Below are 9,560 nucleotides of genomic sequence, written 5' to 3'. Positions count from 1 at the left end.
CATGTTTCCTTTAAGGATCTGGTTAAAGGGATTCATTTAGTTTGCTGAAATTCACCAAACCCTAATCAATAAGTTGTATGCTTTTTTCTATATATTTTATAATCCAGTAAAAAGTGTAAAGAAGGGAGGGAGGGATGGAGGGAAGAAAAACTTTCAGAGATGAATAAAATAAAAATATATAAAGTAATCATCAGCAGTAAGGACAAAAGCTTAATATGATTTTAGTTTTTACATGCAAACCAGTATCAGTCATCTGGCTCTGTAGGAAAATAAGAGAGGCAATGTGTAGGCGAACACAATAATCACTGTTGCCTTTGTTAGCCCTCTGAGAGGGTTCAACCCATACAGGCACCCTGCTCCAACCTTGGCTCACAGACTGTCCTTGTCCTCCAACTGCTTTTGTCTTACATTTTGCTCTGTTCTGGCTCAGTGCTGCTGACTATTGTCTCACTCTAAGTCTTTGGGCTTCTGTGTGTTTGCGGTCGAAGGGCCTGATTCCCAGAATCCTCTGTTGTCACCAGGAGTAGGCAATTCTCTGAAATATCCTGCCCTACAGGAAGTAAGTCTGCCCCTGGCATCTCACTCCTGGCAAGTGTCTAGTTGGGAGACCTGGTGGTAATGCTTAAAAAATTCTACACATCTCTCTCTTGCTCTTTTGCTCTTCCTCCCTCCCTCTCTTTCCATCCTCCTCCCTTTCTCCCTCCCATTCCCTCCCCTTCTTTTCCATCTCCTGCTTCCCCCCCTCTTTCCCTTCCTTCTTTTCTTTGTCACACTACCCTCCCTCTTTTCTCCCTGTCACTTCCCTCAGCCCCCTTCTTCTCGCTTCTTTCTTTTCCTTCTCTTTGTAAAATGATTTTTACATTTTCTGTTTTAGGGACAAATTGTGGTGATTTTTTTTTCTTTGCTTTTTGGGTCACACTTGGCATTGCACAGAGGTACTCCTGGCTCTGCACTCAGGAATTACTCCTGGCGGTGCTTGGGGGACCATATGCTTACTGGGAATAGAACCCGGGTCAGTCTCGTGCAAGGCAAATGCCCTACCCGCTGTGCTATTACTCCAGCCCGATTTTTTTTTTTAATGCTGATGTTTTCACCCTATTTAAAAAAATTTTTCTTAACCATGAGCATAGGTGCTATAGGTATAATTGCTCCACTAACACTGGGACTCTGTGTTGATTCCCTGGAAGGGAAGAAAAAAAAGAAGATTTGTAATTTTTTTATCTTAAATTTTATTATTATTTTTTACTTTATATCTCTGATTTTTTAAAATTATTTTTTAATTAGTGAATCACTATGAGGGTACAGTTACAGATTTACACATTTTCGTGCTTGTGTTTCCGTCATACAATGTTCAAGAACCCATCCCTCCACCAGTGCCCATTCTCCACCACCAATGAACCCAGTATCCCTCCCACACCCCAATCTCATCCCCCCCACCCCACCCTGCCTCTGTGGCAGGGCATTCCCTTTTGTTCTCTCTCTCCTTTTGGGTGTTGTGGTTTGCAATAGGGGTATTGGGTGGCCATCATGTTCAATCTATAGTCTACTTTCAGCATACATCTCCCTTCCCGAGTGGATTCTTCAACCACATTTTACTTGGTTGTTCTCTTCTCTCTATGAACTGCCTTTTCCCCCAGCATGTGAGGCTGGCTTCCAAGCCATGGAGCCAACCTCCTGGTACTTATTTCTACTATTCTAGGGTGTTAGTCTCCTATTCTGTTATTTTATATTCCACAGATAAGCACAATTTTTCTATGTCTATCTCTCTCTTTCTAACTCATTTCACTTAGCATGATACTTTCCATGTTGATCCACTTGTATGCAAAGTCATGACTTCATCTTTTCTAACAGTTGCATAGTAAGAAGAGTTGTAATTTTTTTGAGGTGAAAATTGAATCTCATTTCTTTGACAATGAAAGAGAAGAGGTCCTTGATGAATGTCCAGAACTTAAACTGTCAGGAAGGGAATCAGGAATGAGACTGACCTCTAATTGTCCTATCAGTGGCCTGAGATGGGCTGAAGAGTTGTAATAGGTATGCCAAGATCAGGCCCATAATCCTAGACATGGGTGAAACAGCAGGATTTCAGGTAAGAAAAACAGGTAGGAAGTCAAAAAAGCTGGTGTGGGCACCTGAGAAGCCCTCTGTTATTGCAACATGTCCATCCTTCTTATCTGCAGGACTTCCCCTTTCTCAACTCAAACCAGCCTTCTCGCTCTAATCTTTTCTTTTGGCTATCAGGTCACGCCCAGCAGTACTCTGGGGTTACTCCTGGCTCTGTGCTTAGGAATCACTCATGGTGGAGCACAGGGGACCATATGGGGTGCTGGGGATCGAGACCAGATTGGCCATGTGTAAGGCAAACTCTCTATATGCTGCACTATGGCTCCAGACTCCATTCTTATCTTTTTAACCAGAAGTCATATCTAGTTGTTTCAATGTCGATAGAATATTGCATGATCAAAACCATGTTTCTTTTGGTATTTGGCACTTCAAAGCACTGGAATTAATGAGTTGTGTGAAGTCTCAAATGCCACTAAATATTTGTCCTGTAACACACTTAAACTTGAAGAGTAGAGAATATGAAAGTCACATTGAACCACAGTTCTTAGGGAATGGTCTGATTCACAACTTGTACAATATTTTTGAGTCTCCATGGTGGATGTGTCAAGGTTTTGTCTCATCAGACTTAAAAATCTGAGTAGCCTGTAAATAGTTCAGTGCCACAAAAAGTTCCTGCCTTGCAAGTGTGAGGCTGGGAGTTTGATTTCTGGTGTCATCCACATGGAACCACACATTGAATAGCACTGCCTCCCATGGGCACTACAACCAGAATGTGCAGGAGTATTACAACTAAAAAAGTGGGATCACCAATGATCACCACAAAACAGGTTGCAGACGCCCCCCCACATCATTGCAACCATGACTAAGGAAGGGAGGAAATCTAAAAAATTTTGAAAAAAGAATTCTCTTTAGTGACTGTGTTTTAAAAAAATTACGAATCAGTACATGAGTTTAAAGTCATCAGGAAAGAGTCAGGTCTTAAATAACCCGTGGAATCGAAATCCCTCCAAGGATGAAAGCCATATAGCACTATACTTTAACTAGCTCCCTTAGTGTCTCTGACGAGCAATGATATCCCTTCTCCTGCCCACTTGTTGCTTACCTGGCACCTTGCTTTAGCGCGGTTTATTACGCTCTCATACTGCCAGAATCCCCTCTGACTTTTGGAGACTTCTTTGGCTTTTTCTTCTCTCTCACCCCTACAGCTAACCCATGATTCAGTGTCGATATTTCTTCCATTCCTCAATAAAATATGTAAATATATATACATATGTATGTATATATAAACTCATATCTATACGGTATACTAGCTTTCTATTGATACATAGGATAGTACTGTCAATTTAATGATGAACAAATGTCACCTATTTATTAGCTCAGAGATTCATTGTATCACTGTCATCCCGTTGTTCATCGATTTGCTTGAGTGGGCACCAGTAATATCTTCATTTTTCTCTGTTGCGTGCTTGTGTAGCCTGATGGCATATTGGGGGCTCTTTCTGGATCAGGGGAATGAGAACCGTTGTTGTTACTGTTTTTGGCATATCGAGTACACCACGGGTAGCTTGCCAGACTGCCGTGCGGGCAGGATACTCTCAGTAGCTTGCTGGGCTCTCCGAGAGGGACAGAGGCATTTGGGGAGGCCTCTAATCGCCTTTACAGGTGTTCCCAGTCAATGTAAGCTTTTGATCGATTGGTGTGTTGTAATGATCTGCACACTGACAAACACACACCTGCCTGTGTTTCTGGGCAGTACCTGGGACATCTGCAGCCTCAGGTTGATCTCCTTGAGGTTAATGGAGTGCGCCTAGAGGTTGTTGAGCTGCTGGCAGAGCAGGACCCTATCGCAGAGGGCCTGTGCCAGGTGGAACACCTGTGCCAAGTTTCAGGTCACCCGATGGTTGGCTGACAGCACCCCTGAGTGGATGAGTCACTGCGAGCACTGCTGTCATGGCTCTATGTCTGACAGCACTGTGGCTTGGCCTGGCCAGGGCAGGCGGCCACGCTGTGGCTTCCGCCGAGGTTTCTCCATGCCTCGCTGATGTCATTCTGTCTGAATCTTGCAAAACAGCCAGCGATGTCCATCAAAAATCATGCGTAAAGTTCCAGCAGGGATCACACATAGAGTTCCATGCCTGGTGTGCTGAGCCACATGTTGCTCAGCACAATTCTAAGGCAAATTGGTGAGCCGGGTTCGGGTTCGGGAGAGCTTGAGGGGTTCGGGTGGCGTTGGCGCCAACTTGCCTCCAATCAAATATGGTGTGGTAATTATGGAAAATAAGTAGGGAGTGTCTTATGATGTGTTGTGGCCGAGCAGTTTAGGAATATGTTCACTCATACGTGAGGCTCAGCCCAAGCATGTGGAAAGCGAACTGGAGTGTGGTGGCGGTTGGGTTGTGGAGGTCGGCTGGTGGGGCTGGGTCCGTTGTGGCAGGGAGGGCTCTCACCTGCCCCCCTCTGGGGTGCTCCAAGTGAAAGCAGCCTGGCTCAATGTCCAGTGGCATGGTTATGGGGGCCTCAGAGATTAATAGTTCAGAAATCTATCATGAGGCCAGCAACATAGCCCAGGAGGTAAGGCACTTGCCTTGGTCGTGGCTGACCCAGGTTTGATCCCTGGCACACATACGGTTTTCCGAGCACCACATGGACTGATCCCTGAGTGTAGAGCCAGAAGTAAGCTCTGAGCACTTCAGGGTGTGGTGCCCCAAATGTGTCATGGTGTGATTGTATTCTCTGCTCTGTACATCAGGTATCAGAAGGTTGAAATCAAGTATGAGGCCAGCTGAGTTCCCTTGCAGGTGCTCTGGGGGAAAATCTGCTTTTAAGTTTATTCAACTTGGTGTAACTTAGATCTGTTTGAATCTCTGAAATTTAAGCCAGCCAGGAAAAACCCCTCTCTGTTTTTTTCCCTGTGATTATGTCAAACTTGCCTAGACAATTTTATTTTACTGTGTCAACTTATTTGGGACCTTTATTTCATGTGCAAAATCATCCTATTTCTACCAGTTGCTGATGAGTACTTGATTGAATAAGTGGAAAGAGGTGTGTTTATATTGGGGTTCAGGATCTTGAAGATTATCTTAAAAAAATTGAATCACTGTGAATTACAAAAGTAACAAAGATATTTATGCTTGAGTTTTAAGCATACAATGTTCAAACACTAATCCCTTCATCAGTGTCCACTTTTCTCCTTCAATGTCCCCAGTTTCCCTTCCTTCCCCAAGCCTGCCTCTGTGACAGGCACTTCCTCCCCTCCACACCATTTTCCTACTGTCCCCTTCCCTAATTTATTCCTCACTTCTGCCCTAGTGGTGAAATTCCTACTGAAGACCAGTTCTCCTGCTCTCCGTTTCTGTTGCCATTGGGCATTTGATATTCCCCTACAAAATTTCTTTTTTTTTTTTTAAAGAAATATTTTATTGAACCACCGTGAAAAAAAGAAAAAAAATACAAAGCTTTCAGGTTTAAGTCACAGTCAAATACTGATTAATCCACCATCCCTTCACCAGTGCACCCGTTCCACCACCAAGAACCCCAATACACCCCCCTCCCACCCCACCCCCCATTTAAGTAGCTAATGATATTCCCATTATTCTCTATATATATTGAGTACATTCCACATTTCCATACAGAACTCACTATTATTGATTGGAAATTTTCCCCAAAAATCAGGCCTGCTGAATAGGCATCATCTAATAATTTCTCTTCATTGCTAAGAGTGAAGACTTTAAGTCCGCGCGGCCGCTATCGCGGGTTTCTAATATTTTAGCTCAGTTCACAGTCAAAGTGCATGGCTGTAAGCATCCGCTCTGGTGCCAAAATGGGTTAGGAGACCTCAGGATCACAGTCAATAGGCGTGGAGGGTCCGTTTCTCGTGCCGCGGCTCTCGGTTCATCTCTGGGCGGAAGGCGCGCCGGGAACGCCCCCCCTCCCCGGACCACCTACAGGCTACGTCACTAAAGAAAGTCCTACCTCCTGGTGGAGGGGTCTTAGAGGGTGGCTCTTACCGCGTGGCTGCTACCGCTGCCGCCATTTTCGCTCAGAAAAATGGGGTGGAGAGAGAAAAAAATCCCTCCCCGGGCTGCACGAGGTTGTAGCTCAGTTCACAGTCAAAATGCATGGCTGCAAGCATCCGCTCTGGTGCCAAAATGGGTTAGGAGACCTCAGGATCACAGTCAATAGGCGAGGAGGGTCCGTTTCTCGTGCCGCGGCTCTCGGTTCCTACAAAATTTCTTAATATCCCACATAAGAGAAAGACCATTCTGATTGTGTTCCTCTGCCTCTGACTGATTTCACTCAATGTGATACTCTCCAAATCTATCCATGTTGCAGTAAATTGCATGACCTTATCTTCTCTTATAGCCTGGGTATATACCATTGTGTATACATACCATAGTTTCTATATCCAGTCATCTGTTTGTGGGCTATTTTGGCTATTGTATATAGTGCTGCAATGAATATAGGAGTGCAAATGTCTTTTTTGCATTGTGATTTTGGGCCTTGAAGATTATCTTATAGGGAAAATAGAAGTCAAGGAATTTACATGCAATTTCGCAGTTAAGTTTTCTAGCCAGAAAATGAAGCAGGTATTATTATTATATTTTATTGCTTAGAAAACTGAGATACAAGAGTCCTGCACAGGTTTTTCTACTGTTTCTACAATACCCAATACCCATTACTCCTGGTATTGCATGTTCATATTGTTCAATTACCTTCTAATTAGTCTTTTTTTTTTTTTGGTTTCCAGAATCTTCTTTTTCTCCATTATCTTCCTATCCCTTAGCAAGACAGTACCATAAAAAAAATTGTTCCTGATAGATCACTATCCTAGAGACAGAGAATTAGACTTTACCATGCAACAGCACGGCATGTTAATGGTGCACTAGAAGGGGAACTAATACCTATATATTAGAATGTGGCTAGTTCTTTTGTAAAGGTCTTATTTTGTTAACATGGAGTCATAATAATGTGTATAAGGTGAAAGAAGGCTTGCATGTGTGCGAGTGTGTGTTTATGTGTGTGTGTGTGTGTGTGTGTATGTGTGTACAACACAAGGCATGGAATGTGAATTGTTATCTTCCCAGACACAAAAGGGAGAGAAAAACATGGATAATCCTTTAGCAAGAAGACATTACATCTAGAAGTTTTAGAAGCAGATTTTAGTGGTTAAGTTGGAATATATGTTAGCTCTTATAAAGTATTTAGATATATGTAACACCTTACAAACAGAATAAATGGAATTAATCTTTAAGAAATTATTTTTGAGGTTTAGTTTCAATTATTCATTTATTTACTCATCAAATATTTTTCAGTATGTACCAAGCACTGTACCAATCAAATTTATGTATTTATTATTTTCTACTGTAGTATTGAAATAGCTTTCTAACTTGTTTCCCAGTTCTATTTTTTTTTTTTTTATTTTGGGTCACACCGGGCAATGCACAGGAGTTACTCCTAGATTTGCACTCAGGAATCACTCCTGGCGGTACTCAGGGGACCATATGGGATACTGGGAATCGAACCCGGGTCGGCCGAGTGCAAGACAAACACTCTACCTGCTGTGCTATCGTTCCAGCCCCTCCCAGTTCTATTTTTGTCCTTTACGCCTCTTCTCTTCCCAGTCCATATTCCACATAGCAGTCAGAGTGATGTTTTAAAATACCTGCTGAAAGATCTTGACACTCTGTTGCTTAAATTTTTTATTACATTTTAAGATTAAAATAAAAATGCCACATCCTCTAATGTCTCTAAAAAGCCCTTCTCAGACAATATGGCTGCTCTGAGGACATGAATCACCCTCCATCTTCCAGTTTGCTGACTTGTAGCCAATAAAGTTCTTTGCCAGCTCATCATTTTCGTTGGCCTTCAGATGGCAGAAGAACTGAAACTTCTTGGTTACGTATCCATCCCCAGAGTCTCCGTTCTTCCTTCTATTTCTGAGGCTGGAGAAATAGTGGGCTAAGTTACTTGTCTTGCATGTCCCTGTCCTTGTCTGATCACTGGCACTATACAGGGTAGCCCTTGGCACTGCCAAGAATAATCCCTGAGCACAGACCCACGTGTAAGCCTACTCCCAGGTGTGGCTCCCAAACAGAACAAAAACTTATTTCTTTGTGGTAATTTTAAAAAAGTAAATACTGAAACAAAAATATTTGAATAGTTTTGTTTTTCTTTTTGGGTCACACCCAGTGATACACAGGGGTCATTCCTGGCTCTGCACTCAGGAATTACCCCTGGCAGTGCTCAGGGGACCATATGGGATGCTGGAAATCGAACCCGGGTCAGCCGTGTGCAAGGCAAATCCACTGTGCTATCGTTCCAGCCCCTATTTTGAATAGTTTTGATGAAATTGCATGGTTTTATATTTTCTATATGTGTTGTTGTTGATTTTGGGCCACACCCACCCACGCTCAGGCTTATTCCTGGCTCTGTGTTCAGGAAACACTTCCAGTGGTGCTCATGGGACCAGTATATTGCCTGGAATTAGGACTGGGGGAAGTTAGATGAAGAACAAATACTTTAGCCCCTATAGTCTCCAACTTTCTGCATAGTTGTTTTCCCAATAATTTATAGCCTTTTCAAAGAAATCCCCAACCTACTGTACTATCTCTCTGGTTTAGAAAATGTTTTAAAGACTTTAATGCTAACTGCACAACTGAATGCTGTTGCTGTTCTATCTGAAAGGCAAAAATCGAACTTAAGTAGGGTAGTTTTTTTCCCAAATGCCCCACCCCTGTGGGCTGGGAGCCCTTTCAGGCAGCAGGAAGAATGTGCATTGGGGAATTATTCTGGGCAGGTGTGCAGGAGCAGCTCTGCACCACTCCCTCTTGAGCATGGTTGAGAAACACAACTTCCAACAGCAGATATCCAAGGTATGGGTTACTTTTGTTCTTCAGCTTGGAATTTCTCAACATCAGTGACAAGTCAGCTGATGATGTTGAAACTACCTGTTCTCAAAAGACCAAGACTCACCTCATAAAGATGTTCGGAGGCTGAGTCAAAGCATCTACAGGATCTGGATGGCCTCACATATAAATTGCCAGAGGAGAGGATGCACAGCAATTTATTAAAACTGCTACACCCAGAATGTGGAAATGAATTTTAATGATTTCATTGAGACATGACTGGAAATTCAACTTTCTTGGGATCAGTAATCTGATTAGATATATTCATCACATGCTGTCAATCTGAATTATTACAAAAATAATAACAAGCCTAGCCATAATCAGAGGGTTAAAAATCAACCAAAGGATGTTGGTATTAATGGGAATTCATCCCTAGGAAAGATCATTTGTATAATCTTATGAAAGTTCTAATCTTCCCCTTCTATGTGTTTTTGTTTAAATATAAATATATCATATTACTATTTATTTGAAAAAGTCCATTTTTGATTCCAGAAGGTATTAATAAGAACTAATTAAGCAACCAACCAAACCAAACTCCACAGACATCAGTGATGAAAGCTCTATGTTTAAATCCAAGTTTTGTTACTTAAA

The sequence above is a fragment of the Sorex araneus genome, chromosome 1 (genome assembly GCF_027595985.1).
Source record: "Sorex araneus isolate mSorAra2 chromosome 1, mSorAra2.pri, whole genome shotgun sequence".
Taxonomy (NCBI): Eukaryota; Metazoa; Chordata; class Mammalia; order Eulipotyphla; family Soricidae; genus Sorex; species Sorex araneus.
Note: the sequence above shows the minus strand (reverse complement) of the source record.